Source organism: Adiantum capillus-veneris, chromosome 25 (genome assembly GCF_014529385.1).
Source record: "Adiantum capillus-veneris isolate H3 chromosome 25, ASM1452938v2, whole genome shotgun sequence".
In the NCBI taxonomy this organism is placed as follows: domain Eukaryota; kingdom Viridiplantae; phylum Streptophyta; class Polypodiopsida; order Polypodiales; family Pteridaceae; genus Adiantum; species Adiantum capillus-veneris.
The window spans coordinates 81,049,509-81,073,015 of NC_140955.1; positions in this window are offsets into that span (position 1 = coordinate 81,049,509).

Below are 23,507 nucleotides of genomic sequence, written 5' to 3' on the forward strand. Positions count from 1 at the left end.
CACTAAGAGTACAGGCGAACAAAAAGGGGATGAACTGGGCTGAATCAGCCCCTTCTCTAAAAGCTCGTTGACCTGACCCATAATCTCTTTCTGCTGGGCTGCACTAACCCTGTATGGTGGTCTATTCGGTGGACTAGAACCTGACACAAGATCTATAGTATGATCCTCAGGTCTCTCAGGAGGTAACTCCCCTGGCAAAGAGTCCGAAAAACAATCATTGAAACCACTGAAAAAAGTTGACCTATCTTTATCTAAGGTAGACAAATTAGATACAACTTGAGGTACTTCTTTTGCAAAGATCAAGTACGCAGAAAGATGATTCTTTATTACAGATGAAATAGCAGAAGCAGAAACAACTGGAACAGACTCGCCTTTAAGCTTTACATCAAGGACATGAGTCTTTCCTCTATGTACAAGGGTAATCTTTTTGTTGTAAGTATCCACCATAGCATGCAACCTGTAACACCATGGGATACCCAATAACACATCACAGCCCTCAAGCGGCATAATATGAAATTCTTCCGCATCCACATAGCTTTCCCAGAATGGGAGTAACAGGCTCTGAATGTCCTGGGCATGCCAAACCTGCTTCGCCTGTCATACCCATCTCCTCTGCACGAATGCCCAACTTTGATGCCAATTCTGGTGATATGAAATTTGCACGGGCTCCTGGATCAAAGAAAACGAGCACTGTCTGGTCTCTAACTTTGCCCCAAGCTTTGCACAGCTCCGTGGCATCTGTGTTTGGCTGATCTCCAACCAAATCTGGAACAAGTCCTGCACTCGGCTTTGGCTTCTTCCCTTTATAGTCTGACTTGTCATCCTTATCCTGTGACTTCTGTGGACACTCATTTGCAAAGTGTCCTTCCTGTTCACAAATGTAGCATTTCTTGGCCTCCCTACGAGCTTTCCTTTCTTGAAAAGTTTTGCCAGAAAAATGCCTTTTTTGTCCTTGTCCTCGTTTCGAAGAAGATTTAGACTGCTTCTTGGACGTATCAGCTTCTTCAGTGGAGGGCTTCTTTGTGGGAGGCTCAGAAGGCTTTGCTGCAACATTGCCCTTGGCTGAAACTGTTTGTCCTGGGACCCTTTCTTGTGGCTATTAAATCCATCGGAATCTCCCTTTGACAGATTGCTGGCCACACTTGCATTCTCTATCAATTGAAACATATTCATGATAGTAGTCTTTGTGCAGTAGTCCCTGATTTTCTTGGGCAATCCGCAACAGTACTTCTCAATCTATTCTGACAATGGCACAAACCTGTAAGAGGTGACTGGCAACAGTGCGGCCCAAAACCGTTTATTGTACTCTTCCAGATCTGCACACTGTTTAGCATTTAACTCGTGCCATTCCGTCATCACATCCACTTCAAAAGTGTTTGTCAACCATGCAGGCGCAAAAAGTTGTTTGAATTGAACCCACGTTGTTGGGGCTTGACCCTGGTTCAACAATGCGGTCCACCATTGGAGCGCATTCGCTTTCAAGAAAGTGGCAGCCTTGCGTATCTTTGAAGATTCCGTGAAGTTTCCTCCAGCATAAGCTGCATCGAACTGCTGTATGAAGGTCAAAGCCTTCAATTGGTCCTCAGTTCCTCTGAAAGTTTCAAACTTCACTCCCTGCCCACCTTCCTTGTAATCCTTAAGCTGACTCAAAGGAGCCACATTATCATAAACAGGTGCCTGTAACAGTGGTGCTCCATGAGTGTTCATTCCAGCACTCGCATCAACTGTTTTCCCTGTCATATCTGCATTTTGTACGCATGGCTGCGAAAAACCAGCCATACCAAATTGTGTTCCAGGCACTCGAAACTGGCCATAGGCACCCTGAAAACCTGGTTGGACACCCATGTTTGCGTACATAGGGTTACCCATGCCTGTTTGCATTGTCCCGAACACATTCCCTGGCATATAACCTGTGGAAGTCCAGCCATAGCTTGAAACACTGAACCACCTCCAAAATAACCAGGATAAGTATTAGGTAATGGAAGGGTCTGACGCATAGCCTGGTCATTGCTCCCTTGACCATTCACAAACGGTTCCTGTGCAGCTAAAGCAAGTTGCTTTGGATCATTGGACACCGCTAGTTGCTCAACCACATGGGCTTTCCCTCGAGCATCATGAGTCCTTTGCGCATTGGAAATCTCCTTTTCCTGCAAAGGCTCAGTCATGCCCTGTGTAGGAGGCTGAAAACCTTGTGTCAGAGCCTGTAAGAATTCCTGCATCCTTGGGTTGTTAGCCAACTGCTGAAACATGTCCATGCAACAACGCAGTTAAGTTCTAAACAACCTGTCCTCTTCTTGAAGAGTTGAAGGAATTTTCTCTGTGCCATGTGAGGAAGATCCCTCTTCAGGTACTTGGTCTCTCTTCTCTGCCATATCGACAAGCTGTGTGTTGCTTTCACCCACAACAATCCACGCTGCACTTTTTGAAGAAAAAGTGACTATCCCGTCGATGGAACCATATAACTTGCCCGTACAACGTAGAGGGCGGTACTATTTCAATTACCTGTTAACTTTACACAGAGCACTGAGAAGGGAAGAGAACACAGTTGCGTCCAGCGACTAGAATGTCACTGCGCACACGAGACCGACACCCTGTAGGCCCCAAAGACTGGCGCCCCTTTCGGTATTTCTTTATTCAAATTAAGGTAGACAATTCGACCACTTAGCTCAAGCTTTCACAAAGCTGTCCAAACCTGGCGAGTGCTGAAAACGCAGGTTTTCGACCGGATTTCGATAGCATAACGGCGCAAAAACCCCTGTAGGTCAAAAACACCTGTCTAGGACGGATTCCCTCGATATCTGGAAGCTTTCTGCTGAGCTGTCACAGAAATTCAGCGGGCTGTAATTCTCTGTTTTTCACTGCCGGGAGCCCAAAAGCTTGTACACGCATCCCAAGGCTCTCACGAGGCTCCCCCGCTGTTCCCTTGCAGTTTAGGTGCGAAACCCTAAACCTGCAGAAAAACACAGCAGGCTGTAATTCCCTGTTTCGGATCGTTTTTAGCGGAGCGAACATGCCTACGCGTGTCCCAAGGGCTCCCGCACGCAATGGGACAGTTCCCCTGTGAATTGGACGAGTTTTCATGCGAGAAAACTCTCCAAACTCGCAATCTTTCGTGATGGAACTGTGCGTACCTGTGGGGGATTAGCAATTAGCTAATCCGGTTCCTGTTCAGAAGGCTCTTGCCTTGGCAAATGCGCATAAATCCCCAGAACTGTACATAGGTCAAATGAGAAGCCCACTAGTGGGGCATAACATATTGTACGTAGGGGAGAAAGAGAGCAGTATGTAGCGTGTGGGGCATCACTCCCGTCACCATACTGCGCATAGAGGGCAAGGTAAGCATTCCATAGCTTCTGTACCTGCTACAATCCACCCGAGGCTGAAAATGGCACCCCCTTTGTTGATATGCAGCTCGTTTTTGCCTACCAGAGTGGCAGAATCGCTCACAGACTGACACGTCGCCCAGTTTTCGAGTTTGGGCTTTCCCTGCTAAAAATATCTCAACTGGTGCGTCGGTTGACTTGGCAACAGAGCAATAAAATGTTCCCCTTGTCATTCCAGAGCTAATGACGCGAACACATTTTCCGGTAAAAAATGTAGTTCCCTAAATTTTAGGAGATGCTTCCATGGCGTCCCTATCGGTCTCCTGACCATCATTGAAGACTACCATTTGACGAACATCTACAATGTGGGTTAATTTACTGGCCCCTTTCAACTTATAAAGTTGCTGTGACTTGACGAGTGGCCCAAATTCCAGTTTGGCGCACACGAGCTTCCATACTCATCAGAATTCAGTGCTAACTGGCCTGAGCAGTCCCTGTCTGACCGACCTAGATCCCCGATGTGAGAAACCCATTTGGCTGCAGCCGTTTCACACTGGCCATGCAATGTCCACTTGCACCTTTTCAAGGGTTTTGGGACAAACAAGTAAAAATAAAATAAATATATCTAATACTTATTTACGGAAGGCAACAGGAAAAATACACCTCCTGGTGACACACCCCACCCTTGAAATACTGCAAGCGACCTCGCTTACATGCCAATAATACATGCAAATATCTCCTGATATCACATATATTCTATGATGGGAACCCAAGATATACATGCTTCCGGAAATGTAGCGTTGGACGATTAAACAATCCCACCAACCTGGCTACGACACATATATCAAGCATAGAAGTCTTCTAGTGTACTCTTGAGCATAAACTTCTCTAGCTAAATTCTGTATGGAAAGAGTAGATACAATTGCTTAACTACTCTCTTGAGCATCATGAACCATGCTCTTGCCTTGCTCCAAAAAGGCTGCATCAAGTCGTTGTGGGTTCCATTTGAAAGGCTTCAAGATACAATTGCAATAGCTGAGGTGAATCAAGCAATTCAGACTCTTCCATCCATTTGGCATCTAATGATGGATAGTTCTTGAACTTCACCAAATAGCGTCTTGCAACCTTTCCTCTAACCTTTCTTTCTTTATGTGCCAATATCTGTTCAGATACAATTGCAATAGCTGAGGTGAATCAAGCAATTCAGACTCTTCCATCCATTTGGCATCTAATGATGGATAGTTCTTGAACTTCACCAAATAGCGTCTTGCAACCTTTCCTCTAACCTTTCTTTCTTTATGTGCCAATATCTGTTCAGGAACAAGGATTTCATCCAATTCTTCCACTTCGGGTTGTTCCTCATCAAGCATATTCTTTGGCACATCACCAACAAAGGGCCTTAGAAGGCTGACATGAAAAGCATTATGTATTTTCCAGCCTTCTGGTAGCTTTAACCTGTAAGCTACATCGCTGATCTTTTTTGAAATCTGAAAAGGACCATAATATCGCATACTGAGCTTAGGAAACAAGTGTTCCTTGCCTTTCCTTTTCATTAACCTGGCCTTTTCAAAGCGCAAAAGTACCCAATCACCAAGTGAAAATACAAGTTCACGACGGTGACGATCAGCAACTTTCTTTTGCTTAGCCTGAGTCTTCTCAAGAGCAATCTTTATCTTCCTGTATGTTTCATCCATATCTTGCACATACTTGTCTGCCTCAAAAATCTTGTCCTCAGTCTGCAAAATGGGCGGGACTTTCTTCCCTCCTTCCACTATCTCAAATGGTGCCTTACCTGTTGATGTATGCACAGTGTTATTGTAAGCATATTCAACCAATGGGAGATGGTGTTCCCAAGTTGCCTTGTGCTCTGAGACATAACATTTGAGCAGGTCCAAGACAGTAGAATTTGCCTCTTCTGACTGTCCATCAGTTTGCGGATGAAACGAAGAAGAGAACTTTAGCGTAGTGCCCATGTTCTCAAACAATGCCTTCCAGAAAAGACTCGTCATACGTGGATCCCTGTCACTGACAATTGATTGAGGCATCCCATGATATTTAAAGATATTGCTCATGAATATCTTGACCATGTGTTCTGGCTTTATCTTCTTCCTAACAGGAATGAAATGGGCCTGCTTACTGAACCTACAAATGATAGTCCAAATCCCATCATTTCCTGTTTGCGTCCTTGGAAGATCAAAGATAAAGTCCATTGCTATACTTTCCCATGGCCTATCAGGGATCGGCAATGGCTGCAACAATCCCGGTTGCTTTTGTCTGTTAAATTTGACTTTTTGGCATACTAAGCATGATCTTACAAATGTGTCAACATCTTGACGCAAAGCTGGCCAATAGAAGAATGCCTCAACCCCTTTCACTGTCGCATCAATTCCACGATGCCCAGCATAAGGTGGAGCATGACTTTCCATCAAAATCTTTGGCCGTAACTGTTTAGTAGCGCATAACTTTCCATGCATCATGAGAAAGTCATTCTTAAGCATATAGTGCTCATGATGTTGCCCATCAACAAGCTGGTCATAGATCCTTGCAAAAGCTGAATCTTCAGCATATTGTGTCTTCATTTCGTCTAGTTCACAATGGTACGGAATTGACACTGCTGAAATTTGGGGCTTTCGTGACAACGCATCAGCCACCATGTTCTTTTTCCCTTGCACATGCACAGTCTGAAAATGGAACATTGACAAGATGTTTTCCCATCGCATGTGCTTCTCGGACAACTTCATCTGTGTAAGAAAATATCGCAAGGTTTGATGATCCGTTTGGACAACAAAATCAGCCCCTAGCAAATAGTGTTTCCAACTAGTGAGAGCATGAATTACTGCCAGCAATTCTTTCTCATAGACTTGCAAGTTCCTTTGAGTCTTCAAAAGAATTCTGCTCTCATATGCGACTACTCGGCCATTCTGCATTAGAACTGCACCAAGACTATGGCCACACGCATCACATTGAACCACAAAAGGTTTAGAAAGATCTGGCAAAATAATTACCGGATCTGAAGTGAGCTTCTCTTTCAAGTGTTTGAACGCTAAAATTTCCTTGGCTGTCCACTTGAAAGTAACTCCTTTTCCTTGCAGTGCATGTAGTGGAGAAGCAATCTCAGCAAAATTTCGGATGAACCTCCTGTAATAGGAACATAAGCCTAGAAAGCTTCGAATGTCATGTACGGACTTCAAGTCTGGCCATGACCTAATTGCTTCCACTTTAGCGGGATCCATGCGTACCCCATCCTTTGAAACAATGTGCCCAAGGAAGTGAATCTCTTGCAAAAAGAACTCACTTTTCTTCGCATTAATGAGTAGCCTATTCTTGCGTAGCTCATTGAAAACTGCGGTCAAGTGATCCCTATGCTCCTCTTCAGACTTTGAGTAGACAATCATGTCATCAAAGAAGGTACCCACGAAGTTTCTATGTGGTCTAAAAATTTTGTCTATCATTCTATTAAATGTGGCAGGAGCATTTGTGAGACCAAATGGCATGACAAGAAACTCATAGAGACCAAATGTTGTCCTGAACGCAGTCTTATGGACATCTTCTGGTCTAATGCGTATCTGATGATACTCGCTCTTTAGGTCTATTCTTGTAAACAATGACGCTCCCTCAAGCCGATCAAGAATGTCATCTATCCTCGGTATGGGGAACCTGTTCTTGATGGTATTCTTATTCAAGGCGCGATAGTCAATGCACATGCGCCATGAACCATCCTTCTTCTGCACTAAGAGTACAGGCGAACAAAAAGGGGATGAACTGGGCTGAATCAGCCCCTTCTCTAAAAGCTCGTTGACCTGACCCATAATCTCTTTCTGCTGGGCTGCACTAACCCTGTATGGTGGTCTATTCGGTGGACTAGAACCTGACACAAGATCTATAGTATGATCCTCAGGTCTCTCAGGAGGTAACTCCCCTGGCAAAGAGTCCGAAAAACAATCACTGAAACCACTCAAAAAAGTTGACCTGTCTTTATCTAAGGTAGACAAATTAGATACAACTTGAGGTACTTCTTTTGCAAAGATCAAGTACGCAGAAAGATGATTCTTTATTACAGATGAAATAGCAGAAGCAGAAACAACTGGAACAGACTCGCCTTTAAGCTTTACATCAAGGACATGAGTCTTTCCTCTATGTACAAGGGTAATCTTTTTGTTGTAAGTATCCACCATAGCATGCAACCTGTAACACCATGGGATACCCAATAACACATCACAGCCCTCAAGCGGCATAATATGAAATTCTTCCGCATCCACATAGCTTTCCCAGAATGGGAGTAACAGGCTCTGAATGTCCTGGGCATGCCAAACCTGCTTCGCCTGTCATACCCATCTCCTCTGCACGAATGCCCAACTTTGATGCCAATTCTGGTGATATGAAATTTGCACGGGCTCCTGGATCAAAGAAAACGAGCACTGTCTGGTCTCTAACTTTGCCCCAAGCTTTGCACAGCTCCGTGGCATCTGTGTTTGGCTGATCTCCAACCAAATCTGGAACAAGTCCTGCACTCGGCTTTGGCTTCTTCCCTTTATAGTCTGACTTGTCATCCTTATCCTGTGACTTCTGTGGACACTCATTTGCAAAGTGTCCTTCCTGTTCACAAATGTAGCATTTCTTGGCCTCCCTAAGAGCTTTCCTTTCTTGAAAAGTTTTGCCAGAAAAATGCCTTTTTTGTCCTTGTCCTCGTTCCGAAGAAGATTTAGACTGCTTCTTGGACGTATCAGCTTCTTCAGTGGAGGGCTTCTTTGTGGGAGGCTCAGAAGGCTTTGCTGCAACATTGCCCTTGGCTGAAACTGTTTGTCCTGGGACCCTTTCTTGTGGCTATTAAATCCATCGGAATCTCCCTTTGACAGATTGCTGGCCACACTTGCATTCTCTATCAATTGAAACATATTCATGATAGTAGTCTTTGTGCAGTAGTCCCTGATTTTCTTGGGCAATCCGCAACAGTACTTCTCAATCTATTCTGACAATGGCACAAACCTGTAAGAGGTGACTGGCAACAGTGCGGCCCAAAACCGTTTATTGTACTCTTCCAGATCTGCACACTGTTTAGCATTTAACTCGTGCCATTCCGTCATCACATCCACTTCAAAAGTGTTTGTCAACCATGCAGGCGCAAAAAGTTGTTTGAATTGAACCCACGTTGTTGGGGCTTGACCCTGGTTCAACAATGCGGTCCACCATTGGAGCGCATTCGCTTTCAAGAAAGTGGCAGCCTTGTGTATCTTTGAAGATTCCGTGAAGTTTCCTCCAGCATAAGCTGCATCGAACTGCTGTATGAAGGTCAAAGCCTTCAATTGGTCCTCAGTTCCTCTGAAAGTTTCAAACTTCACTCCCTGCCCACCTTCCTTGTAATCCTTAAGCTGACTCAAAGGAGCCACATTATCATAAACAGGTGCCTGTAACAGTGGTGCTCCATGAGTGTTCATTCCAGCACTCGCATCAACTGTTTTCCCTGTCATATCTGCATTTTGTACGCATGGCTGCGAAAAACCAGCCATACCAAATTGTGTTCCAGGCACTCGAAACTGGCCATAGGCACCCTGAAAACCTGGTTGGACACCCATGTTTACGTACATAGGGTTACCCATGCCTGTTTGCATTGTCCCGAACACATTCCCTGGCATATAACCTGTGGAAGTCCAGCCATAGCTTGAAACACTGAACCACCTCCAAAATAACCAGGATAAGTATTAGGTAATGGAAGGGTCTGACGCATAGCCTGGTCATTGCTCCCTTGACCATTCACAAACGGTTCCTGTCCAGCTAAAGCAAGTTGCTTTGGATCATTGGACACCGCTAGTTGCTCAACCACATGGGCTTTCCCTCGAGCATCATGAGTCCTTTGCGCATTGGAAATCTCCTTTTCCTGCAAAGGCTCAGTCATGCCCTGTGTAGGAGGCTGAAAACCTTGTGTCAGAGCCTGTAAGAATTCCTGCATCCTTGGGTTGTTAGCCAACTGCTGAAACATGTCCATGCAACAACGCAGTTGAGTTCTAAACAACCTGTCCTCTTCTTGAAGAGTTGAAGGAATTTTCTCTGTGCCATGTGAGGAAGATCCCTCTTCAGGTACTTGGTCTCTCTTCTCTGCCATATCGACAAGCTGTGTGTTGCTTTCACCCACAACAATCCACGCTGCACTTTTTGAAGAAAAAGTGACTATCCCGTCGATGGAACCATATAACTTGCCCGTACAACGTAGAGGGCGGTACTATTTCAATTACCTGTTAACTTTACACAGAGCACTGAGAAGGGAAGAGAACACAGTTGCGTCCAGCGACTAGAATGTCACTGCGCACACGAGACCGACACCCTGTAGGCCCCAAAGACTGGCGCCCCTTTCGGTATTTCTTTATTCAAATTAAGGTAGACGATCCGACCACTTAGCACAAGCTTTCACAAAGCTGTCCAAACCTGGCGAGGGCTGAAAACGCAGGTTTTCGACCGGATTTCGATAGCATAACGGCGCAAAAACCCCTGTAGGTCAAAAACACCTGTCTAGGACGGATTCCCTCGATATCTGGAAGCTTTCTGGTGAGCTGTCACAGAAATTCAGCGGGCTGTAATTCTCTGTTTTTCACTGCCGGGAGCCCAAAAGCCTGTACACGCATCCCAAGGCTCTCACGAGGCTCCCCCGATGTTCCCTTGCAGTTTAGGTGCGAAACCCTTAACCTGCAGAAAAACACAGCAGGCTGTAATTCCCTGTTTCGGACCGTTTTTAGCGGAGCGAACACGCCTACGCGTGTCCCAAGGGCTCCCGCACGCAATGGGACAGTTCCCCTGTGAATTGGACGAGTTTTCATGCGAGAAAACTCTCCAAACTCGCAATCTTTCGTGATGGAACTGTGCGTACCTGTGGGGGATTAGCAATTAGCTAATCCGGTTCCTGTTCAGAAGGCTCTTGCCTTGGCAAATGCGCATAAATCCCCAGAACTGTACATAGGTCAAATGAGAAGCCCACTAGTGGGGCATAACATACTGTACGTAGGGGAGAAAGAGAGCAGTATGTAGCGTGCGGGGCATCACTCCCGTCACCATACTGCGCATAGAGGGCAAGGTAAGCATTCCATAGCTTCTGTACCTGCTACAATCCACCCGAGGCTGAAAATGGCGCCCCCTTTGTTGATATGCAGCTCGTTTTTGCCTACCAGAGTGGCAGAATCGCTCACAGGCTGACACGTCGCCCAGTTTTCGAGTTTGGGCTTTCCCTGCTAAAAATATCTCAATTGGTGCGCCGGTTGACTTGGCAACAGAGCAATAAAATGTTCCCCTTGTCATTCCAGAGCTAATGACGCGAACACATTTTCCGGTAAAATATGCAGTTCCCTAAATTTTAGGAGATGCTTCCATGGCGTCCCTATCGGTCTCCTGACCATCATTGAAGACTACCATTTGACCAACATCTACAATGTGGGTTAATTTACTGGCCCCTTTCAACTTATAAAGTTCCTGTGACTTGACGAGTGGCCCAAATTCCAGTTTGGCGCACACGAGCTTCCATACTCATCAGAATTCAGTGCTAACTGGCCTGAGCAGTCCCTGTCTGACCGACCTAGATCCCCGATGTGAGAAACCCATTTGGCTGCAGCCGTTTCACACTGGCCATGCAATGTCCACTTGCACCTTTTCAAGGGTTTTGGGACAAACAAGTAATAATAAAATAAATATATCTAATACTTATTTACGGAAGGCAACAGGAAAAATACACCTCCTGGTGACACACCCCACCCATGAAATACTGCAAGCGACCTCGCTTACATGCCAATAATACATGCAAATATCTCCTGATATCACATATATTCTATGATGGGAACCCAAGATATACATGCTTCCGGAAATGTAGCGTTGGACGATTAAACAATCCCACCAACCTGGCTACGACACATATATCAAGCATAGAAGTCTTCTAGTGTACTCTTGAGCATAAACTTCTCTAGCTAAATTCTGTATGGAAAGAGTAGATACAATTGCTTAACTACTCTCTTGAGCATCATGAACCATGCTCTTGCCTTGCTCCAAAAAGGCTGCATCAAGTCGTTGTGGGTTCCATTTGAAAGGCTTCAAGATACAATTGCAATAGCTGAGGTGAATCAAGCAATTCAGACTCTTCCATCCATTTGGCATCTAATGATGGATAGTTCTTGAACTTCACCAAATAGCGTCTTGCAACCTTTCCTCTAACCTTGCTTTCTTTATGTGCCAATATCTGTTCAGGAACAAGGATTTCATCCAATTCTTCCACTTCGGGTTGTTCCTCATCAAGCATATTCTTTGGCACATCACCAACAAAGGGCCTTAGAAGGCTGACATGAAAAGCATTATGTATTTTCCAGCCTTCTGGTAGCTTTAACCTGTAAGCTACATCGCTGATCTTTTTTGAAATCTGAAAAGGACCATAATATCGCATACTGAGCTTAGGAAACAAGTGTTCCTTGCCTTTCCTTTTCATTAACCTGGCCTTTTCAAAGCGCAAAAGTACCCAATCACCAAGTGAAAATACAAGTTCACGACGGTGACGATCAGCAACTTTCTTTTGCTTAGCCTGAGTCTTCTCAAGAGCAATCTTTATCTTCCTGTATGTTTCATCCATATCTTGCACATACTTGTCTGCCTCAAAAATCTTGTCCTCAGTCTGCAAAATGGGCGGGACTTTCTTCCCTCCTTCCACTATCTCAAATGGTGCCTTACCTGTTGATGTATGCACAGTGTTATTGTAAGCATATTCAACCAATGGGAGATGGTGTTCCCAAGTTGCCTTGTGCTCTGAGACATAACATTTGAGCAGGTCCAAGACAGTAGAATTTGCCTCTTCTGACTGTCCATCAGTTTGCGGATGAAACGAAGAAGAGAACTTTAGCGTAGTGCCCATGTTCTCAAACAATGCCTTCCAGAAAAGACTCGTCATACGTGGATCCCTGTCACTGACAATTGACTGAGGCATCCCATGATATTTAAAGATATTGCTCATGAATATCTTGACCATGTGTTCTGGCTTTATCTTCTTCCTAACAGGAATGAAATGGGCCTGCTTACTGAACCTACAAATGATAGTCCAAATCCCATCATTTCCTGTTTGCGTCCTTGGAAGATCAAAGATAAAGTCCATTGCTATACTTTCCCATGGCCTATCAGGGATCGGCAATGGCTGCAACAATCCCAGTTGCTTTTGTCTGTCAAATTTGACTTTTTGGCATACTAAGCATGATCTTACAAATGTGTCAACATCTTGACGCAAAGCTGGCCAATAGAAGAATGCCTCAACCCCTTTCACTGTCGCATCAATTCCACGATGCCCAGCATAAGGTGGAGCATGACTTTCCATCAAAATCTTTGGCCGTAACTGTTTAGTAGCGCATAACTTTCCATGCATCATGAGAAAGTCATTCTTAAGCATATAGTGCTCATGATGTTGCCCATCAACAAGCTGGTCATAGATCCTTGCAAAAGCTGAATCTTCAGCATATTGTGTCTTCATTTCGTCTAGTTCACAATGGTACGGAATTGACACTGCTGAAATTTGGGGCTTTCGTGACAACGCATCAGCCACCATGTTCTTTTTCCCTTGCACATGCACAGTCTGAAAATGGAACATTGACAAGATGTTTTCCCATCGCATGTGCTTCTCGGACAACTTCATCTGTGTAAGAAAATATCGCAAGGTTTGATGATCCGTTTGGACAACAAAATCAGCCCCTAGCAAATAGTGTTTCCAACTAGTGAGAGCATGAATTACTGCCAGCAATTCTTTCTCATAGACTTGCAAGTTCCTTTGAGTCTTCAAAAGAATTCTGCTCTCATATGCGACTACTCGGCCATTCTGCATTAGAACTGCACCAAGACTATGGCCACACGCATCACATTGAACCACAAAAGGTTTAGAAAGATCTGGCAAAATAATTACCGGATCTGAAGTGAGCTTCTCTTTCAAGTGTTTGAACGCTAAAATTTCCTTGGCTGTCCACTTGAAAGTAACTCCTTTTCCTTGCAGTGCATGTAGTGGAGAAGCAATCTCAGCAAAATTTCGGATGAACCTCCTGTAATAGGAACATAAGCCTAGAAAGCTTCGAATGTCATGTACGGACTTCAAGTCTGGCCATGACCTAATTGCTTCCACTTTAGCGGGATCCATGCGTACCCCATCCTTTGAAACAATGTGCCCAAGGAAGTGAATCTCTTGCAAAAAGAACTCACTTTTCTTCGCATTAATGAGTAGCCTATTCTTGCGTAGCTCATTGAAAACTGCGGTCAAGTGATCCCTATGCTCCTCTTCAGACTTTGAGTAGACAATCATGTCATCAAAGAAGGTACCCACGAAGTTTCTATGTGGTCTAAAAATTTTGTCTATCATTCTATTAAATGTGGCAGGAGCATTTGTGAGACCAAATGGCATGACAAGAAACTCATAGGGACCAAATGTTGTCCTGAACGCAGTCTTATGGACATCTTCTGGTCTAATGCGTATCTGATGATACTCGCTCTTTAGGTCTATTCTTGTAAACAATGACGCTCCCTCAAGCCGATCAAGAATGTCATCTATCCTCGGTATGGGGAACCTGTTCTTGATGGTATTCTTATTCAAGGCGCGATAGTCAATGCACATGCGCCATGAACCATCCTTCTTCTGCACTAAGAGTACAGGCGAACAAAAAGGGGATGAACTGGGCTGAATCAGCCCCTTCTCTAAAAGCTCGTTGACCTGACCCATAATCTCTTTCTGCTGGGCTGCACTAACCCTGTATGGTGGTCTATTCGGTGGACTAGAACCTGACACAAGATCTATAGTATGATCCTCAGGTCTCTCAGGAGGTAACTCCCCTGGCAAAGAGTCCGAAAAACAATCATTGAAACCACTGAAAAAAGTTGACCTGTCTTTATCTAAGGTAGACAAATTAGATACAACTTGAGGTACTTCTTTTGCAAAGATCAAGTACGCAGAAAGATGATTCTTTATTACAGATGAAATAGCAGAAGCAGAAACAACTGGAACAGACTCGCCTTTAAGCTTTACATCAAGGACATGAGTCTTTCCTCTATGTACAAGGGTAATCTTTTTGTTGTAAGTATCCACCATAGCATGCAACCTGTAACACCATGGGATACCCAATAACACATCACAGCCCTCAAGCGGCATAATATGAAATTCTTCCGCATCCACATAGCTTTCCCAGAATGGGAGTAACAGGCTCTGAATGTCCTGGGCATGCCAAACCTGCTTCGCCTGTCATACCCATCTCCTCTGCACGAATGCCCAACTTTGATGCCAATTCTGGTGATATGAAATTTGCACGGGCTCCTGGATCAAAGAAAACGAGCACTGTCTGGTCTCTAACTTTGCCCCAAGCTTTGCACAGCTCCGTGGCATCTGTGTTTGGCTGATCTCCAACCAAATCTGGAACAAGTCCTGCACTCGGCTTTGGCTTCTTCCCTTTATAGTCTGACTTGTCATCCTTATCCTGTGACTTCTGTGGACACTCATTTGCAAAGTGTCCTTCCTGTTCACAAATGTAGCATTTCTTGGCCTCCCTAAGAGCTTTCCTTTCTTGAAAAGTTTTGCCAGAAAAATGCCTTTTTTGTCCTTGTCCTCGTTCCGAAGAAGATTTAGACTGCTTCTTGGACGTATCAGCTTCTTCAGTGGAGGGCTTCTTTGTGGGAGGCTCAGAAGGCTTTGCTGCAACATTGCCCTTGGCTGAAACTGTTTGTCCTGGGACCCTTTCTTGTGGCTATTAAATCCATCGGAATCTCCCTTTGACAGATTGCTGGCCACACTTGCATTCTCTATCAATTGAAACATATTCATGATAGTAGTCTTTGTGCAGTAGTCCCTGATTTTCTTGGGCAATCCGCAACAGTACTTCTCAATCTATTCTGACAATGGCACAAACCTGTAAGAGGTGACTGGCAACAGTGCGGCCCAAAACCGTTTATTGTACTCTTCCAGATCTGCACACTGTTTAGCATTTAACTCGTGCCATTCCGTCATCACATCCACTTCAAAAGTGTTTGTCAACCATGCAGGCGCAAAAAGTTGTTTGAATTGAACCCACGTTGTTGGGGCTTGACCCTGGTTCAACAATGCGGTCCACCATTGGAGCGCATTCGCTTTCAAGAAAGTGGCAGCCTTGCGTATCTTTGAAGATTCCGTGAAGTTTCCTCCAGCATAAGCTGCATCGAACTGCTGTATGAAGGTCAAAGCCTTCAATTGGTCCTCAGTTCCTCTGAAAGTTTCAAACTTCACTCCCTGCCCACCTTCCTTGTAATCCTTAAGCTGACTCAAAGGAGCCACATTATCATAAACAGGTGCCTGTAACAGTGGTGCTCCATGAGTGTTCATTCCAGCACTCGCATCAACTGTTTTCCCTGTCATATCTGCATTTTGTACGCATGGCTGCGAAAAACCAGCCATACCAAATTGTGTTCCAGGCACGCGAAACTGGCCATAGGCACCCTGAAAACCTGGTTGGACACCCATGTTCGCGTACATAGGGTTACCCATGCCTGTTTGCATTGTCCCGAACACATTCCCTGGCATATAACCTGTGGAAGTCCAGCCATAGCTTGAAACACTGAACCACCTCCAAAATAACCAGGATAAGTATTAGGTAATGGAAGGGTCTGACGCATAGCCTGGTCATTGCTCCCTTGACCATTCACAAACGGTTCCTGTCCAGCTAAAGCAAGTTGCTTTGGATCATTGGACACCGCTAGTTGCTCAACCACATGGGCTTTCCCTCGAGCATCATGAGTCCTTTGCGCATTGGAAATCTCCTTTTCTTGCAACGGCTCAGTCATGCCCTGTGTAGGAGGCTGAAAACCTTGTGTGAGAGCCTGTAAGAATTCCTGCATCCTTGGGTTGTTAGCCAACTGCTGAAACATGTCCATGCAACAACGCAGTTGAGTTCTAAACAACCTGTCCTCTTCTTGAAGAGTTGAAGGAATTTTCTCTGTGCCATGTGAGGAAGATCCCTCTTCAGGTACTTGGTCTCTCTTCTCTGCCATATCGACAAGCTGTGTGTTGCTTTCACCCACAACAATCCACGCTGCACTTTTTGAAGAAAAAGTGACTATCCCGTCGATGGAACCATATAACTTGCCCGTACAACGTAGAGGGCGGTACTATTTCAATTACCTGTTAACTTTACACAGAGCACTGAGAAGGGAAGAGAACACAGTTGCGTCCAGCGACTAGAATGTCACTGCGCACACGAGACCGACACCCTGTAGGCCCCAAAGACTGGCGCCCCTTTCGGTATTTCTTTATTCAAATTAAGGTAGACGATCCGACCACTTAGCACAAGCTTTCACAAAGCTGTCCAAACCTGGCGAGGGCTGAAAACGCAGGTTTTCGACCGGATTTCGATAGCATAACGGCGCAAAAACCCCTGTAGGTCAAAAACACCTGTCTAGGACGGATTCCCTCGATATCTGGAAGCTTTCTGGTGAGCTGTCACAGAAATTCAGCGGGCTGTAATTCTCTGTTTTTCACTGCCGGGAGCCCAAAAGCCTGTACACGCATCCCAAGGCTCTCACGAGGCTCCCCTGATGTTCCCTTGCAGTTTAGGTTGAAAACCCTAAACCTGCAGAAAAACACAGCAGGCTGGAATTCCCTGTTTCGGATCGTTTTTAGCGGAGCGAACACGCCTACGCGTGTCCCAAGGGCTCCCGCACGCAATGGGACAGTTCCCCTGTGAATTGGACGAGTTTTCATGCGAGAAAACTCTCCAAACTCGCAATCTTTCGTGATGGAACTGTGCGTACCTGTGGGGGATTAGCAATTAGCTAATCCGGTTCCTGTTCAGAAGGCTCTTGCCTTGGCAAATGCGCATAAATCCCCAGAACTGTACATAGGTCAAATGAGAAGCCCACTAGTGGGGCATAACATACTGTACGTAGGGGAGAAAGAGAGCAGTATGTAGCGTGCGGGGCATCACTCCCGTCACCATACTGCGCATAGAGGGCAAGGTAAGCATTCCATAGCTTCTGTACCTGCTACAATCCACCCGAGGCTGAAAATGGCGCCCCCTTTGTTGATATGCAGCTCGTTTTTGCCTACCAGAGTGGCAGAATCGCTCACAGGCTGACACGTCGCCCAGTTTTCGAGTTTGGGCTTTCCTTGCTAAAAATATCTCAACTGGTGCGTCGGTTGACTTGGCAACAGAGCAATAAAATGTTCCCCTTGTCATTCCAGAGCTAATGACGCGAACACATTTTCCGGTAAAAAATGTAGTTCCCTAAATTTTAGGAGATGCTTCCATGGCGTCCCTATCGGTCTCCTGACCATCATTGAAGACTACCATTTGACGAACATCTACAATGTGGGTTAATTTACTGGCCCCTTTCAACTTATAAAGTTGCTGTGACTTGACGAGTGGCCCAAATTCCAGTTTGGCGCACACGAGCTTCCATACTCATCAGAATTCAGTGCTAACTGGCCTGAGCAGTCCCTGTCTGACCGACCTAGATCCCCGATGTGAGAAACCCATTTGGCTGCAGCCGTTTCACACTGGCCATGCAATGTCCACTTGCACCTTTTCAAGGGTTTTGGGACAAACAAGTAAAAATAAAATAAATATATCTAATACTTATTTACGGAAGGCAACAGGAAAAATACACCTCCTGGTGACAGCCTCTTCTGCTTCTACTGGGCGCCCTGGTCCCTCTTATATAGGCTTGCCAATGCTGGGTCGAAATCTCCGTGTGGAAATATCTTTGAAACCACTTCAAAAACAAAACCATAACCATATCCGTTCCTTGTTGAGTGACTGAAAAAAGACTATTCGTTTAAATGACTGTGCATGAAATGCAGATGAGCAACGGGACGGAGTGCCAAACCGTTAACCAAATACATTCCAAGAGTGAGATCTAAACTTGACCTGTCGTCCTAAAGCTATGAATTGTGGCAAACCCCTACGGAAATGCCAATGCTTGATGGACAATCGCTCGTGCTTTTTCTGTGACTGTGTCACGCAAAGGAATGAACATGCAAAATCGACTGACAAAACGGACAATATTGTGAAACATTGTGAATTCCTTGAATGCAAACTCTTTATCTTATCTAGAAAGATCTGCATACATCTGTGCTCATCCGTGAGTGAAATCATGTGCATCGTGCAATACGGCATGCCTATGAAAAGGTAATACATAAAACGGTGATGAAAATACAAGAGACCGTCACGAATGAGAAACACGAACAATGCATACTGACTTATCATGCGAGCACAAAATACTTCCTGAATGGGTTCTTTGGACCTCGACTCGAGAGCCAAGATCGGTCTTGCGTGATTGACCGTATTTGCAATGAGGTTAGCTTTACTAGAAACACAACCATCCAAACCACCAAATCGCTCACAATATTGGAACCATCTAGCTTGATGGTCAACCCAAGGTGTACTCGGTACAGACTGAAGCAACGTGAAGGCTTGGTGATCCCGACGAACAATCACATCTCTATCATGCAAAAAATGCGTGTCATGCTTCAAAGAAGGAATGACAGAAAGAGATTCCTTTCCATACAATGATTGATTCTTTTACTGTGGGACTGTGTACTGAGAGAAACTATGATACTATGTGTTTATCCTCTTTCGAAACATGAGAGTGAGAGACCAATCTCAAAGATGGAATGTTCTTGTGACAACAAAGAACCACGGGAGGTGCTTCTTCAATTGTGTGAGAGGGAGTGTTTTCTTTCCAATCAATGCGTGGATTTTAATCTTTAAGTCACTCAATCCCAAAAATCAAATCACATCCTTTGAGAAGAGAAACCACAAATCTACGACGAAAACCGACATTTTGAACTAAGAGTATCACATCAAGACATTCATGCGTGAAAGAAGAGTGCATGCAAGAGAAAAACCAAAGATCACAATGGGATTTACGGGAAGAGCTTCTTAACGTGCGTTCTTCACGAGAGAATGGCTAATCACATCATGCATACTACTCAAACAAGATCACGATGGGTTGACTATTCACATGACCATAACACTGCATGAGAGATCATGAGAAACTTGGGACACATTAGTGCTCTCATTGAGTGCATTAACAGATGATGTGGATTCTGTGAGTTCATTTGTGGGTTCTTTAGGTTCTTTCTTAGGACAAACTCGTAGGTGACCTTTAGTGTGACATTTAAAACATCTTCCGTCTCGTGCATATTCGGCTCGTTCTTTAAGAGGTAATCCTAAGATTCCTTGAGCAGATTTTTCATCAGGCGTCAACTTAGGGGTGTCTTGAGTTTTAGCCTTTTCTTTATTATCATTGTGAGAGTTCTGTGCTCTAGATGTAAAGAAGAATTACCATTATGCTTACCATTGGTCTTACCGTTCTTACCATTCGATTGGTCTTCAGGGATACTTGACTTGTTCTCCTTCGGCTTACCTTTGTTGTGCTTCATTTCTTGCGCTAGAGCGATTCTAACAGCGTCATTGTAGTCCGCAGGGTTGAAGACTTGTACATCGAACTTAATGTAGTAATCTAACCCAAAAAGGAAAGCCTCTTTGTGTTGGTCATCCGACTTGGGCAATTGAACGCTTATCTGTAAAATACGGTTAGAAAAAGACATAACAGGAGTGCGATTTTGCTTAAGACCACGCCAATCTTCTTTTAACCGATCAAGGTACTGCGGTGGCATGAAGCGAACCTTGAGCTTGTCTTTGAAGTCGCCCCAACTGAGAAAGAGGAGTACGCCTTCCTCGGCATGCTCAAGATGCTCAACCAACTGTGACTCCTGCCAAGCTTGATACCAATTGATGACATCACCCGCTAGATACATGGCAACAGTCACAACTATATTGTTCCTTGTTTTCTTGTTAGTCGCAAAGTAAGCATTAAATTGATGCAACCAAGAATGAATCACAGAAGCATCCATCTTACCATCATACTTACTCTTTGTTAACTTCTCAGTGATTGGATTGTTGGAGTCGTCGCCTCTACCTGTGCTACGTGATGACTCGCTAGCTTCCTTGAGTGGCTCGCTCTTCGTAGAGAGTACCTATAGGACCAACTCCTGCATGCGTTGGTCCCTCTGCGCCTCTCGCTATAACTCCATAGCGACTCGCTTTTCTTCGGCCGCTATGGGTTGAGCCTCGCATACTTGCTCACGCTCCAGCTCCATAGCTGCCCTTCTTTCTTCGGCCGTTGTGCTTTGAGCTTCGCGTGCTTGCTCACGCTCGAGCTCCATAGCTGCCCTTCTTTCTTCGGCCGCTATGCGTTGAGCTTCGCGTGCTTGGACACGCTTAAGCTCCATGGCTGCCCTTCGTTCTTCACAATCTCTATTCATGGCGGCACGTTGAGCCTCTTGTTGTAGCATCATCTCCATCATCAACTTGACTAAAGTCTCCATGGATGGGGGAGGATTGGGGAACAATTCTCTTGGTGTAGAAACTTCTCCACTCTCATCACCTTCACGCAAAGTATCCATTCCGCTTTGGGTGATGACCATGCACTGAGGTCTTGGGTACTTGGGGTTCTTGAGTACTTGGGTACTCGGGTTCTTGACTACTCGGGGTTCTTGGCTTGCAATTTGTGTTTAAGAAGGCTTTCTCTTACCCAAGCTCAACTCCTTGCGGGTGCACCCCTTAGAGACCTTGCGCTCACACCAAGGTTGCTTTTTTCCACCTCACGTCGATTGGCCTGCCGCTAAGTGCAAGGTCCGCTCTCAATGAGTGGAAAGAGGAACGAGGGGAGGCTGGAAAAGCGCTTCTTTGTTGGGTTACTTGCCACTCTTCAAAAACACAGATTAGGGATCGACACGCCCAAGTGGTCTCGGGTTACGTACGATCACAATAATCAAAAAAATTTATGTGGTTCTCTGTGATTCTTTCCTTGAGTGATGATACCGAACATTGCCAAAGAGCTCTGATACCAATGTAATGTGCAGCAGAAGTGAATGATGGTGTAAGCTCGGGATGAGTGATCAATGAGTGCTCAAGGTTCCTTTTACTTTGCGGAAGGGAGAGCCTTCCGTACTTCGTGAGAATGTGCAACAAGAGAGAGTGGAAAGTGTGAGTGCAAGTGCATGAGAGTGCTAGAGAGAGAGAGAGAAGAGATGACACCAGATGGGGTCCCAAACCCCCTCCAAGGGCCCCCCTCTCTATTGCTAGGCTGATATTTGCTTTAGATTGCACAAGGTCTGGTACAATGCTTCTAGATGGTGTGGTACTTGACGATGTCGACGACGACGACGATGCTAATGGGCTGAAATCTGAGAATGCACCGGGAGTTTGCTACGGCTGCAAGGCAAAGGCTGATCTGCTACCGCCAAGGCCTGCAAAGGCTGGGAACTAGAGATCGCTGGCTGATCTCTGGCTAATCTGAAAACACTAAATCATGGTCATTGCTGAGTCTGCAAAACGCTGGCGGTCATGGCTAAAACTGAAAAAGGCTAGTTGATCTGAGGGTGCTGGTGATCGACACGGCAAAGATCTGCTATAGGTGCTGTGGGTTCGACGAGGCTAAGGGCTGGTCTTCAAGCTGAAAACGCTGGTCTTTTGGGTCTGCAAAACGCTGGTTCTTGCTGGTGCAAAAACGCTAGCCTTGCTAGTCTGCTGAGGAGAGGATTTTCTCTGCGGCCTCTTCTACTTCTACTGGGTGGCCTGGTCCCTCTTATATAGGCTTGCCAATGTTGGGTCGAGCTGTACTGGAAGAGCCTCCACGATTTTGGAAACAAATAATAAATCGCTTATTATTAAATAAATGCCAAGTAAGAGGTGGTTCCCACGCGCTGGCGGAATTGGTTCACATGTGGTGGAACTGTTTAAGCTGGGTGCTACTGCTCATGCTGGGTACTAATGCTAATGACATGGGTTGTGCAATCAAGAGGGTATGCAGCTACTCTTAAGTGCACGGCCTGCGTACAGGCTCAGAAGGGTGCCAGAACACTTCCTACGCCACCTAAACCCTAGAAGTAGGTATAGCTTGTCCACATGGACATAGGGTTAGATGTGCACGTGACGTTTACTGTCTCTTGATGTGCAAGCATTGTCGTGAAACTTGAGCTTGGTCTAAACCTCGGAATAGTGCTTTATGATCCTCCTCAGAAAATGTTTCATATGCAAGTTCTGTGCGTGGATTACGCGCCCTTCATTTATAGGCCTTGCTGGGCTGGGCCTAAAGCAGGCCTTAGAAAAGGAGGGCTCTCAATGAAAGAGCCCCAATTACCACTCTTTAAGACGAAAGTAGGGTAGATTTGAGATCTAAGCTTCTAGTTTCATAGATGCCCAGTTGTTTGCAATATGCAGCTTGTTGGAAAGCTCTTGGCATATTTTTTGTGTTGATATCCATATTGCAACACTAGCTTTCCAAGTCATCAAAGTGCCACATAATCATGCCCTGACATCGCATGAATCTGTTACCCGTACAATAATGCATACATGGGAGAGATTTAGATTTGTAAATCCCTGCAAATCACAGATTTCAGAGACAGCAAAGAACAAAAACTTCACTTACATGGGAGGCGTGGTTCCTCCCAAGAGAGCATTAGCTCCAAAAATAGACGCCCCTTGCGGTGTCAATCGGCATTGGCGTGTGATTATGACGACTTATGGAAATGATTTTTTCCTCTCTATCTCTCAGGTGTTGCGATTAATCCTTGGTCATGGAATACATCTCCCCCCCCCCCCCCCCCCCCCCCCCCAAAAAAAAAAAAAAAAGGTTAAATAGAGGTATTGTGATCCTCATATTTTGGTGTGTTTAAAGTGACTTGTGCATCTAGGCCCTAATGGGAATGCTTAAAATATACCCCTCCCAAAAGTAATATGCAAAAAAAAGCCCTACATGGTGCTTTTTCTGATAAAACCAGGGCAAATTTGTGGTCTTAATATAAATACAAAGTTGCTCAACTGGTGGTGGTTTCTATATTTTTGAGATTTTTAATAAGCTCTCATCATGTTAATATCCATATTGCATGAGCTGGCTGCCATATCATATCGTGCTATACTATGACTTTGCCACAATATCACTTTCATGCGATCAATCTTGATCCAACCAGTCAAGCCATCAACCGATGCCATCTCCCCTCTTTGAAAAGCTCAATCGTCCTCTATTGCAAGCATCGAAATAATTCCTGTAGAAATGATTCAACAAAGAATAAATAATTTAAACCGATTCAAGTTTGGTTCTGGCTTGTACATTGCACAACAGGACACCAATAACTATGTTAGCTCAGAACCAACATCTGTTTCTTGC